Genomic DNA, 13746 nt, shown 5'->3' with positions numbered 1-13746 from the left:
AAAAGAACAAAGAGCATATATAAAAATTTAACAATGGAGGGGTAAAACACTGACATCTTCAAAGCCCTGCATGAGGTATGTGGTGAAAGTACGCTACTATTCAGAACAATTAGCAAATGGACTGCGCTATTCAAGGCTGGAAGAGAATCAATAAAAGATGAACAAAAATCTGTCGTCCAACTTCTGCAACCAATGATTATTATGTGGATAAAGTGAAGGAACTCGTAGACACAGATCGCAGACTGACATGCGAGGACATAGCTCATGATTTGGACATAAGTATTGGTTCTGTGCATAAAATTCTAACACGTCATTTACGAATGCGCAAAATAACGGTGAGGTGGGTACCCCACAACCTAATAGGTATAACGTGAGAACAAGGTTGCTATTGCCAAAAAACTACTTAGCAGGTATGAAATTCAGGGCGATAACTTTATAGCCAGTATAGTAGCAATTGATGAAACATGGATACGATCCTATGAACCCGAATTAAAGCAGAAATGTATGGAATGGCATACTTCAAACTCGCCTAGACCAGCGAATATGTTAACGATCATTGCTTATGACATGTTATGTGTATTATTGTCCCATTATGTTTCAACAGGTAAAACAGTTAATGCAGCATATATTATAAAGCATTTCTTGGTGAACATTTAAAATGCGCACTTGCGAGAAAGCGACCAAATTTAATGGCAGCCGGACCCAAGATTCTTCGTGAAACGCTGCATGCCACAAGGCTACACTGCTGACGTCATTTCTGGAAGAACAGAGCTGGGAAATGTTACTGCATTCACCATATTCCCCAGACATTGAGCCCACCCGATTATGACCCGCTTGCAAAACTCAAAGAACTTCTCTGTGGGACCAGGTATAGGGACTTGGATACCCTAGAGGCCAATCTGAAGGCAGTGATCAAGGACATTAACAAAGGTTGCCTAGCAACGGGTGTTCATATGTTACCCAAACAATGGGAGTTAGTCATCGATCACTAGGGAGGTTATATTGAAGGAATGTAAAACAAAAATTAATGGAAGTTAAACAATGTTTTTGTTATTCACCAATGGTCACTACTTCTTGAATCACCCTCGTGTATATATATCTGTGTGTGTGTGCATGTGTATGTCTGTATATATATATATATATATATGTGTATAATATATATGTATATCTATGACCAATTACTCCTAAAACAATTGGTCAGGCTGGGTGGTCCAAACTAAGAATTTACTCTGAATGGGGCTGGTGTGAAGCAAACCCAGTACCTACGTGCACCAGTATTAAACACAATGGCTTAACCACTACGCCAGTGAAACTAGTTACCAGGAAGTTTTACCTTCAAGAAACAAATTCTGCTATGATCAATAATCCAATGAGATCGATTCCTCCACCTTTCAATAGTAAAAATAAAAGAGAAAGGCAGACATTGGAGTCGGAGGGATTCTTTTGTAGCGACATCAGCCGTCTCCTACTGGGCTACACGCTGCTCAAAATAAAACAGAATAAAGAAAACAGCAGACAAAAACCCACTCTGTGCGTAACACGGCGGCAGTTAGAGTCCTATTTATGAAGGTTAAGCATTATAAGGATCTGTCATCTGAAGAGGAAACCGTTTTGTGATAAAAATGAACGGATGAAATGCATCGACTTATTTGTTCCAATATTTCAGCATTAATCAGTTATTATGAGGAGCAATTGGTCACAACAGTACGTGGATTAAAAACTAAGATTAGAAATATTATATATAATTAAATTTTCTTTTCTAAAAAGTTTTATTTTCAGTGAACAAATTCTGTATTGATCAGTAATCCCATGAGACTGATTCCACCATCTTTCATTAGTACTTAAAATATTTAGAAATATATAATTAAATTTCTTTTCATCCATACACTATATGGAGAATAATAATAGAATTACTAGTTATTATAAAATTTACGTCCCGAGTGAAATAATTTTCATTTGTCACGAGCTTTGGTGAAAATATTTCCCCCTTTATGAGTGACCGCTGGGGTAATAAACAGCAATATGATAGGTTATGTGGTGCTCAGTGTTTTTCTTTTATATCGCAATGAAAATAATTAAGCTACATCCCCTCCCTCAACTCGCAACACTGCTTTGCAATTAGCCAATAATTATCCAGGCAAGAATGCAAAGGGCTAAGATTAGAGAAAATTACATTCCTTAATTATCACAAATGAGATCATTTACCAAATGAAGTAATTTGAAGATCACCTGATTCAACTAATGGTGAATGAACATTTACATTCCTATGCAACACAATCTCGATGAAGTCTACCCAGTAAATACTAGACTTATCTAAGGCTTAAGAAAACAAAAATTTAAAGTAAACGTTTCTTTTGTTTAACAACACCACTAAAGCAGAAAAATGATTAATCATTGGCTATTGGATGTCAAACATTTGGTAATTTCAACATATACTAGTAGTAGTAGACTTAAAGAAGAAACACACTATATTTTTAGTATAGCAAGGGATCTTTTATATGCACCATCCCTCAGACAGGATAGCACATACCATGGCCTTTGGTATACCAATCATGATGCACTGGTTGGAACGAGAAATAACCCAATGGGCCCACCAATGAGGATCGATCTTAGACTAACCATGCATCAGGCAAGTAAGTGCTTTACCAATAGGTTTTACTACTCCTAGTTAGAACAGCAACAAACTTGTATATAAGAAGTCAAAGATTAAATTTAGACACACATTGATGAAATATGATTTCAACTAAATTTAATTAAAAGATTTGACCACTATGACTGTTTGGTTCATTCATGTATTAACAAAAAAAATGCACACTTCTGTATGTCTCAAAACGTTCAAACTGCTTTTTTTTGTGGGGATCATATTTGCATGAACCAAAAAAGTAATTGCACATGATAAATTCTTACATGAAATGCAAACAGGTACACATTCATTTTGACTGTTGGACAGACAGACAAACAGACAGGCGGACTCAGACAGGCGGGCGGGTGGTCAGGCGGGCTCAGACAGGCGGGTGGGCGAACTCAGGCAGGCTCAAGCAGGCAGGCAGACAGACAGAAACATGTTATGGATTTATCATCAAGCCAGTAAACTATGCTTTTTTCTATTTTACTTCTGGTGAATTCTCTGATCGTTAATGTACTGAGAATTAATTAGGACATTCATTTCTACATGCACACAAATTTGCTACGAAATAACAGATACATGTATATTTATAGGGTTACTGAGTAAGTGTTAACCTCATTTGTACAACAGTTAATGGTGTGTGAACATCATATTGTTCTGTGATGTCAACGCCGACGTCAGTGATGAATGCCTTCGTCAAACTGTTGTCCCAAGTATTCCCCATGGTACACAATACTTTCAATAACAAATACTGCAATCATTAAAGAAATGATCAAAGGAAAGAAACACATTTAATGTGTTAGTTAACAGGCTGCTATGAACATCATAGTCAAAACATATGTGTTGATGCTGTATGAATGGTAATCAGGCTTGCATTCAATTGATGCAAAGCTCTGTGACCTTACAAAATGTTCACAACATCCAGACTTTTGTGCTTAATCAACATTAAATGAATGCTGTAGAAGTGGGACCAGTCAAATCATCAGTAGACACTCACAACAGAAGTTAGGTACTAAATGCATCCCTGGACTAAAATAATCCTTCATATGTGTCCATGTGGACAGGGCTATTCCACCCGAGGGTACATAATTTGTTGTCAGGAACGAGGCTTGCCGAGTCCCTGACATCATGTTATGTACCCAAGGGTGGAATAGCCCTGTCCCACATGGATACATAATGGAGGATTATTTTTCTCCCATCCAGTAGATGAAAAACAATCATTTTGGGAAAATGTAAAAAACCTACATTTTTTATTTTTTATCTTACAATAAAATAATCATAACCATTGAAAAGATTGTACCCAAAAATGGTTTATACTAAAAGTATAAACCGAAAATGATGGTATAATTTCATTATGACAGCAGGTTTCCTTGTTTTTATGTAATATAAAAAGCATTTCTTGCATTATTTTGCCGTCTACGTGATGTCACCCAATGTTAATATCAGCTCAAACAATAGAAGTCATGTGGTCATGCAAGACTGATTTATTCCGCATGGGCTGACGTCATGGAATACGCCTGTCTTGCATGGCTAGCCATGGGAGAATTATGGAGGTGGGATGTAGGTCGGTGGTTCGCACGATCAGTTGCGCTCTATAGTCAAGATTAGGATTTTTCTCAGCCAGTATCCCATGACTGGTACATCAAAGGTTACATGGTATGTAGTGTCCTGTCTATGAGAACCTGTATATAAAAGATCCCTTGCTGCTTTATCATGAAGTGTAACCTATGTGGTGGCAGCAAATTAACTCTCTTCCTCTCTATTAATCATGGGACGGGATTTAGTTCAGTCGGTTGAGTGGCTCTACCAATTGGGTTTTTTTCTCGTTCCAACCAGTGCACCACAACTGGACAAAGGCTGTGGTATGTGTTTTCCTGTCTGTGGCAAAGTGCATATGAAAGATCCCTTGCTGCATTAGAAAAAATGTAGTGGGTTTCCCCTGATGACTACCAGTCAGAATGACCAAATGTTAGACATCCAATAGCCAATGATTAATTAATCAATGTGTTCCAGTGGTGTCGTTAAACAAAACAAACTTAACTATTAACCACATGTTGAAATAGTCATGTGTCCATATAGCCGTAAGTTAAAAGAAGCAGAGTCCTAGATAATCAATTTCTTCCATCTTGGTCGGATATTAAATAAGGTTCACCTCGACCTCAGAGCTAACGAGTCAGTGAGGTAAACGTGCGAGTGCGAATAATTTTAACATGCTCATATACCACTAGAGTTTCGAGCATGTCCGTCCCGGGGCCTGTCTCCGGGACAGAACAAAATTAAGGGGACAATTTTGAAATTTACATCCAAAAATTAAATAGTGGGCCTTTAAAATTTTGATGCACAACTCTAATTAATATAATTAATAAAGAAAATACTACTCTTTAAATTTGGTTGCTAGATTAGACTGGGCGGTCAAAATGAAATTAGATAACACACCTGATTTGGGATGGGGGGGGGGGGTGGGGGTGAAAATGGACAGAATTTTGAAAATAGCAATTAGTAAAAGAAATTAGTAGGATTAAAATTAGAAAGAAAAAAAGTTATAAGCCAAAAATAAAAAGAATTGACTGCTCAGTCGAATATTTATATAATTTGGAGCATTTTGGAAGGACAGTCCAAAAATAAATAAGAGAAAGAAGAGAGGATCGGACTATTTAATAATATTACGAAAAAAGAAAAGAAGTAATTTCGACATGAACTTTTGAACGAAGGTCTAAAAGTTTTTAAAGTCCGATCTATATGTCCACATGAGTGGCCTCATTAAGGCCATTAAGTTGTTACGTCGGCGAGGCTGGAGTGTCCCGGAGGTTCGGCAGCAGATGTTGGCATCGTAACAGGGTACTGACTACCGTACCGTAGTCGGGGCCGCAGACTGCTCGGATCATCTTATGTAGATTCCGGTTGTCCAACTTGTTCGAAAGTATGGCCTGTCTATAGGTCTGCTCCCTCTGGTGCGTCACGACTACGGTGTGGTGAGTACCGAACATCTTGCTGTGAAGTTCGTACTCGCTGCTGTCCTCCAGGGGTCTCCAGTCTGCGTTGAGGTAACTGCCACGGAGCTTGGTCGGGTCTGTCGTGTCCCCCTGCATGTACTGATGAAGGTTTTTCTTCAGTCTGCTCACTGCGACGGTCCACTCGGACTCTTCTGGGGTGGGGGGGCGACTACCGGCGCTGGTCTCTCGGTCTTGGCTGGCTGGTTGGTTGGTGATGTTGCCTTCCTCTTGCCAATGGCGGCTGATCGGGCCTGTGGCATGGCGACTGGCTGTACCGGCGATACCGGCCAGTTCTGCCTGGGCCGCGTGACGGTCGGCGATGGAGGGTCGTCGTGGGGTGTCTCATACATCGCGGTGTTGAGTCGGTCCCTCTCGATGGTCGACGGAAGCATATATATACACATGTTAATCCTCTTCACCCAAGTGAACTGAAAGCTTTCTGCTTCGGCTTTTCATCCAGTTACTGGCAGCAATTACTGCCAACTCTTTGACTAAGTTTCATCATTCTGATTTCTAACATAAATTGCATGTTAATAGCATTTTGACAATGTTTATTTCACTTTTTTTTAAAGTAATAAAATGTACGAAATGCAAAAATAGCAACAACAAAACAACACTGGTAATATTAACTTGCTTATGGACATAGACAGTGTTCGAAATTAGCACATGTCCGTTTGTCCTGACAAGTGAAAATCTGCTTGGACAAGCAAAATGTACTTCAATGGTTGTCCAGTGGACAAGTTAAAATTTTCAATGTAGTTTAATTTTGAGCAATCAAAAATACGGTCCTTGTACTTGAATAAAACAAACAATTTATTTTGACAAGTGAAAATATTGGTGGGCAAGCAGATTTCTACATGTACTTGTCCGGTGGACTAAAGAAAAATTCTGCTTATTTCTATCGCTGATAGACTATAATTGTGATCAACACACCACTCCAAAAATAAGCAAAATCTTTCAGTGAAGTAATTAGCATAGCACACCTTATTATCGCGAGACTTATCGGAAAACAATTCTTTTTGCTGTTTTGTTATTCATTCTTTCATGCATAAAGTGAAATAAAAAATTCCCACCCAAGTTATTAATTTCCAGTAGGAAACATGTACCAGTTTTGATGCGATGACGTACATACACAAAGGGAAGGAACTCACAGTTACCGCAGGTGTTATCATTGCTTAGTATGGAGGCTCGTTATGGACAAAATGTTAATAAATGTTACCTTATTATTGAGCGTGAACATCAAGCAAGTCCTGGTGTGAATATCACCAGAATTTGTCTTTTTTGTATCCTGTTATCATGGTTAAAGGTACCTAAAACCAATAACTTAAAAATATTTGTTGCAAATAATCTGAACGCAAATCCTGGAATGCAAGATATTTTAAATTGGAACAAACCATAAACTTTAATATACAGAACAGTAACACTTTAGAAATTAGCTGAGTATATTCTGCATGCAGTGAAGGCACAGAAACGTATTGTCTGTCCTTACAACCTTGGTATCACTGGAGAATATTATAAGACGTTTCTAGTGATTACCTTTATCACATTGTACCCACTTGACACTCACAAGATTTACACATTCTTTGTATGCTGGTTGAAAAAACTGTTTACAAATTACAACTCCTTTAAATTAGACCCTTCACTTTCGTCATGGGAAATTGAATTGCTTTTAATGATGTGGATGGTCCAGGCTGGGGTCATGAAGGTAAGTGTTTGTGTTCTTTCCAATTATCGTCTTTCAGTGCTTTGTTTATTTTACTTTAATTTTATTTATTTATTTTTTAAATATTATCAGTACCCCATATTATTTATATTTGTGTTCAGTTTATAATTTTTAAAAATAATATGTTTAAAGTAACAAATATGTTGATGCTCTCGTTCATTCTCCAAGTGATTCAGTCAACCAACAATGTGTGACGTTACAGATTTGTGTTAATATTATGTGGCCTTTATGTGCCTCCATACAAGCCGTAACATGTCATTAGAAATTTTTTCGGCTGGTCAGCTGACAAACCCAAATAGCAGACGACAGGTTGGAGAGTGAATTGAAAGAAAATAATACACACTTTTGCAAGAAGGGGGATCAATTATCATTTCAAGGTTTGTGAAAATGGTGCATGATTTATATTTGTTTTTTAACTTACAAAAGAATGGAACATATCATTCGCATTGTTCGCATTTGTCAAAAACATACTTCCTTCTGTCTATTTGCATATGTCAACAAACGCTAGATGGTGCTTCCAAATGGTTATTCCAAATATAGCGAAGCCCGTGGTAACTGCGTGCCTGACTATAATAAATTATGATCAAATAAAACACACACACACACACACACACACTCTCTCTCTCTCTATCACACAACACACACACACGTGGCCTAAGCATCTGCACATACAGTAACAAATATGTATTACACAGAGGCATAGTGGCATAAACACACAAACTGTGACGCACACACACACAAACACAAAAGCTGGCTATAGAAACATTTTCAGTCAAATAGTTCCGAATTGTTTTTTCTTTTAGCTTAAAACCTCATTAACTGCTTCATTGCTTTTGTGTCTATCGAACATGTTAATTTGTTCTGCTGAAGGAATGCATGACAGACAGGTAGATAAAACTAGTCGGGGGGGGTTTCCTTCTTTTTTCAAAAATAATTTAATGATGGTACTATAAGCAATTTAACTGTTTCACAATAACAAGATAATGTAGAATCGATCTGTAACCAAGTAGACGTTACGGAGGCTAGGAAGCAAGTTCATTCTCAGTATCCTGTCAATTCTGGTGTCTGGCGTTTACCTTTGGAATCAATCATATCTAGCAATTATCTTACTGTCCGCAAGGTTATTTGTCACATTCAATAACAAATAGTGTTGGCAGAGATATAATTTCGGGTTGGTTATATTCAGGATTGAATTTCAATACGGCAGTGCAGAGAAACGTAATCATACTAACTATAAAAGAAATGACCAGATGCATGCACACTATAGTACCCCTAAATCCTTATTTAATAAAGTAAAAGCACATAGGAAGAAGAAAAGCTACATTTTAAAAATATTGCAAACTACACAACGACAATATTCATTGCTTATTTATTGTTACATTATTTAATCATGAATTTTACATCACAACTTATTTTTCCAAAACCATTAATTATTTATTTGAAAACATAAACAAATAACAAAACAAACCACCTCAACTATAACACTTAAGGTAGTGACAGATAGGGTGCAAATGTCAGTCAATACTAAATACATTGGATGCATGCCACATGCAGTAAATGACATAACCACTTACAGCAAAACATGCTCTTGGCCCCATTTCACGAAGCACTTAAGATCAACTTAAGTGCACTGCATTACTACCGTATGCACTTAAGGTTGTCTTAGCGCTAATATCACTTCATGGAACGAGGCCCTGGTATTGTAAATACCTGGACATCCCATTGTGAACATGTGGCAAATGGAATCTTCGATCGCAACATGGCACAGCAGATGGTAAAAATCATGCAGAAGCTGATGAGCTGCCTGTGACGCTGCTTGGTGCTAATAAAGCTGGTCTGACCCACGGCACTAACTAAAGCTGGTCTGACCCACGGCACTAACTAAAGCTGGTCTGACCCATGGTACTAACACATGTTAGTGTGTTTTATAACTCTTAAAGGGACTATCCCGATTCTCTAAGATGTTTCTAACATGCAGATTCTTTTTGGCGACTAAAATTACATTTTCTTGTTTAGAATGCTAGTGTTGGTATAACCAATGTGTTTGCAATTGTGTGCTACGGTTTTCATTTTACTTTGTGACATATATTTTTTCGTACATATACAATTATTGGAGGGTAAATCAGATTTGGCTACTAAAAACATTAGGACAACAAAATACCTTGTTTACAGAGACACTGATATTCAAAACAAGAAACTATCTTTAATATGTAATTTTAGGCATCAAAAAGACTCTGTATATATCGTAAATATGATACAATGGCAGCAAACTCAATGTAGTTCCTTTAATCTCATATGTTTGAAATCTGATGCACGGACACGTGTGAGGCCAGCACCCGGCCTGTCTGTTTGTACCTTTAGCTCTATATAAAAGTGACAGCATAATAAAGCTATGGATTTTGACACTATGAGCCTCTCCAACATCAGCCCTCTAGATTGGTTGCATTGGTCGATTTGTCGCATATGTGACCATTTTTTTCATCTGTCAACTAAAACATTTCATACTATCTATATAAAAATACAAGTTAGGCGCCATCTGGTGAAAACCTCACCATGTTTGACATTTGATCATTCTCCGTAATCAGTGAAGTTTTCTGATTAACATTTATTAATGGAAGTATTGCAGTTTCTGATTGGCCGCATGTTGAAGGAATTCTCTTTGGCGACATCTAATTAACAACCATTGAGAATACATTACATTTTCCAACAGTCTAACTAGACTAATATTTGCAATTTACGTTACATGTAATTATAACAATACATGTCGGAAATCGTCAAGTTGTGTGTACTCTGAGAAAAGATGTGATGTAGAAACTTCATTTAGCATATTTCACACGAACGATAAATAGGTTATGTGAAATAAATTTCGTAAATGACGCACGAACGAATCAATCGTTCGTGCAATTTGTGCAGGCGTGTATCCTTTGGATAAATTATACTTTAAAATGACTGACACACATAACTCCGGATGAGTTTCACAGCTGGGACGAAAGCTATAAGTTCGAGCCCTGTATTCCAGTATTAACAGTGTCTCCGAGACCTTCAACTCTGTTTTGATGATAACAATGTCCACAGTTCAACACAAGTGTGTAATCAGCTTATGACTAATGTGCATAATTCTGCAATTATTTCCAATTAACAGAACGTCTTATTCATTAGCATATAACAAGTAATCCAAAACTCAAGATCTTTAGCTCTGAACATTGGGATTTTGCTTGATTATTAATGTCTAGGGACATCATCATTCATTCATTAGAAGCCATCTGATGGTATAGACGATGCACTACCACCTGACATTTAACTACATTATTAATGTAGAGTTCTAAAACAATAAATGGTTTTCCTGGAACCCGGACATATCTATTTATACTTTGCAAAACCTTGAATATCTTGTTTCTAGGTTGGGTTAACTATATCATCAAACACAGATGACATTACCAACCACTTTTCATATATTATGGTCAATTTTTAATAGCTGGTTTTTTATATAATCTCACTAAGTCAAAGTACACAAGTGTATGTAGTTTAAACAATGTATCGGGCTTCTATGTTTGAAACAAACAGGCGAGCAATCCCCGTTCTTCTAATTATCATTCCAGACAAGAAATTTCAAAAAGAGGAAAGCAGCTCCATACATGTATATAAACAACAAGCAATATAATAACAAGTAATAAAGCTAAATGATGAAAGGCAAGTGTAGAAACATTCACCACTTTTCATCTCTCGAGTGTGAGCAACTGTTCGCCCATCATGGAGAGCCGATACAAGCTCTACATATATGCGAATGAACTTTGCTGGGGGTTTTGGGTTGGCCTTACCTGTACAAACATTCTAGGCCACACTGGGGCTTCTGTTGTGTTGTTTTCCATAGTGACAATACTACTACTTATGTGTTCTTGTTGAGATGTCCTGACAGCATATGAACCTTGATACAGAAAAAAAAAATTATTATTATTATCTCCTGACATATTTGTAATATGTGCGGAAATACTTGCAATTTTAATACGTAATAATAAAGAAATCAAAGGTATAAATATTGAGGGAGAAGAATTCCTGATTTCTCAATATGCCGACAACACTACCTTTATCTTGGATGGATCCCCAAATTCCCTGTATAATACACTTACTACACTGGATTTCTTTCCAAAAATATCTGGTCTGAAGCTAAATTATTCAGTCAAAGATAATATGGATAGGCAGGAAAAGATATTCAAAAGAAGTGTTTCATCATTCTAGATGGAAGTTAGCATGGTGTTCAATTAAATTTACTTTATTAGGTATTAATTTCTCTTTAAATTTACAAGATATTATTAAAGATAATTTCGAGCCAAAAATAGAAGAAATGGAAATTGTATTAAAAGCTTGGAGTGCCCGTAAACTTACACCATTAGGCAGACTCACAGTGTTAAAATCACTAATATTACCAAAAATAACAAATTTGTTAATTTCACTACCATCCATGTCAGAACAATTAGTTGAAAAGTTAAATAAGCGATTTTTCAAATTCATTTGGCAAAATAAACCTGACATAATTAAAAGAGATGTTATAATTCAGGACCATAAAAACAGGGGGTTAAAAATTATTAAATTATCTATGTTTATAACATCATTAAAGTCAACATGGATAAGAAGGTTATTTTTAAACAACACAAAACTGGCATGTCTGTTCTCGTCAGTTACAGGTATATCGACCAAAGAACTAATTATATATGGTGATCATTTTATTAATTTAAAAATAAAAAATATGACTAACCCTTTTGGGGAAGATGTTCTAGATAGCTGGCGAAACATCCAGTGTAAACAACCAATAGAAAATGAAAACGATATAGCTGGTATAAACATTTGGTTTAACAGTAAAATATTAATAAATAAGAAGCCTATTTTTTATTAAAAATATGCAGAAAATGGAGTTTGTTTCATTAGTGATTTAGTTAATACTGATGGAGGATTTCTAAATCTATGCGATTTTATTGCAAAATTTAATATAAAAACAAATTTTCTAGAGTATGCTTCTTTAATTAATGCAGTGAAATGTTTCATAGGAATATATGGAAAACATAATGATGAAATAAACGAGTCAATTATAAACGAAAAACCAGTCTACCCCCACAAGCTAAAACAACTTCTTAAAGACAAAACGGGATGTAGAGAAATACATAAATTGTTATGCTACACAAAAACCATTCCAAAGTCTCAATTATAATATAAAAATAAAGGTTTTTGTTATTCACCAGCAGAATGGAATATATTTTACAATATACCATTTAAATGCGTTAGAGATACAACTTTACGTTGGTTTCAATATAAAATTCTACACAGATTTCTCGCTACTAACACATTTCTATATACAATACATTATATTAATTCAAATAAATGTACTTTTTGTAATCGTATGCCAGAGACAATTGAACATTTATTTTATGAGTGTTGCTATGTTAAAGAATTTTGGAAAGATATTACAAACTGGATATTCAATACTATAGAAGAGTGCATAATTATAGATAAACATATTGCCATTTTGGGTCTGCTTAAAAAAACAAATACATATGCAATAAATTGGTTAATTATTAACATAAAATATTATATTTATTCCATGAAAATACAAAAACAAAAATTAAACTTCTCTGCCTTAAAAACTATAATTAAAGAAAAGTTGGAAACTGAAAAATGTATCTTATATAAAAATGGTAATTATGAAGATTTCAAGACAATATGGGAGCAGTGGTATAATTTATTTCAAACATCATAAAAATTTATTAAATCTATCAAATATTGAGATATATTTATTTCTAAAATACCTTCTTCCCACTTTATACTCCTTCACACATCTTTTTATAATACTTTCTTGTATCAATACTAATTCCGTACATAACATCTCCTTTTTCTTTCTTTTTTCCTTCTTGGACCCAGAAAATAATAATTTAAAAAAATAAAAATAAAAAAACCAAACAAACAAAATATCAACAACAATATACATGGATTTTATCTATTCGTGTGTATATATTTTGCCATTTATATGTATGTATATAAAACTGTGTATATCATATGAAATTTAAAAAATATTGTGAGACAGTGAGCTCAGGGCACCCCAACCCTGACACTGCCTTTTTATATTCTGGGGACAATAAAATTAAAAAAAACAAAAAAACAAAAAAACCCATGCTTATGTTAACTTGCAATTCCTGCATTTCAAAATGAGCATGATTAGGGTTCACCTAACATTCACAGGCTTGCTTCAGGCTTTCAAAACGCACAAGAATTAAATTATTTTGTGGAATTAAATACCTCACCTAGCATAAAAACGTTTTGGTGCACTATGATAAACATACTATGAACCAAGTTTCATTGATCCAGGACTTAAAGAATTTGTGAGAAACTGATCTTAATGCTAAACTTCAACCATC

At 35.6% G+C, this 13746-nt stretch overlaps 1 protein-coding gene across 1 annotated transcript in view; it reads right to left on the bottom strand.

The window, feature by feature from the left end:
* Nucleotides 1-11272, bottom strand: part of LOC121379874 (sodium/potassium/calcium exchanger 2-like) — a 132227-nt gene extending 120955 nt beyond the window's left edge. Inside the window, exon 1 of the mRNA XM_041508545.1 lies at nucleotides 11161-11272. The gene's annotated coding sequence lies outside the window, so the exon portion shown is untranslated. The remainder of the gene's footprint in view (nucleotides 1-11160) is intronic.
* Between the last annotated feature and the right edge of the window lie 2474 nt (nucleotides 11273-13746).

Source organism: Gigantopelta aegis, chromosome 2, assembly GCF_016097555.1.
Source record: "Gigantopelta aegis isolate Gae_Host chromosome 2, Gae_host_genome, whole genome shotgun sequence".
In the NCBI taxonomy this organism is placed as follows: domain Eukaryota; kingdom Metazoa; phylum Mollusca; class Gastropoda; order Neomphalida; family Peltospiridae; genus Gigantopelta; species Gigantopelta aegis.
The sequence above is the reverse complement of the archived record's forward strand: the minus strand, read 5'-3'. Positions and strand labels throughout refer to the sequence as shown.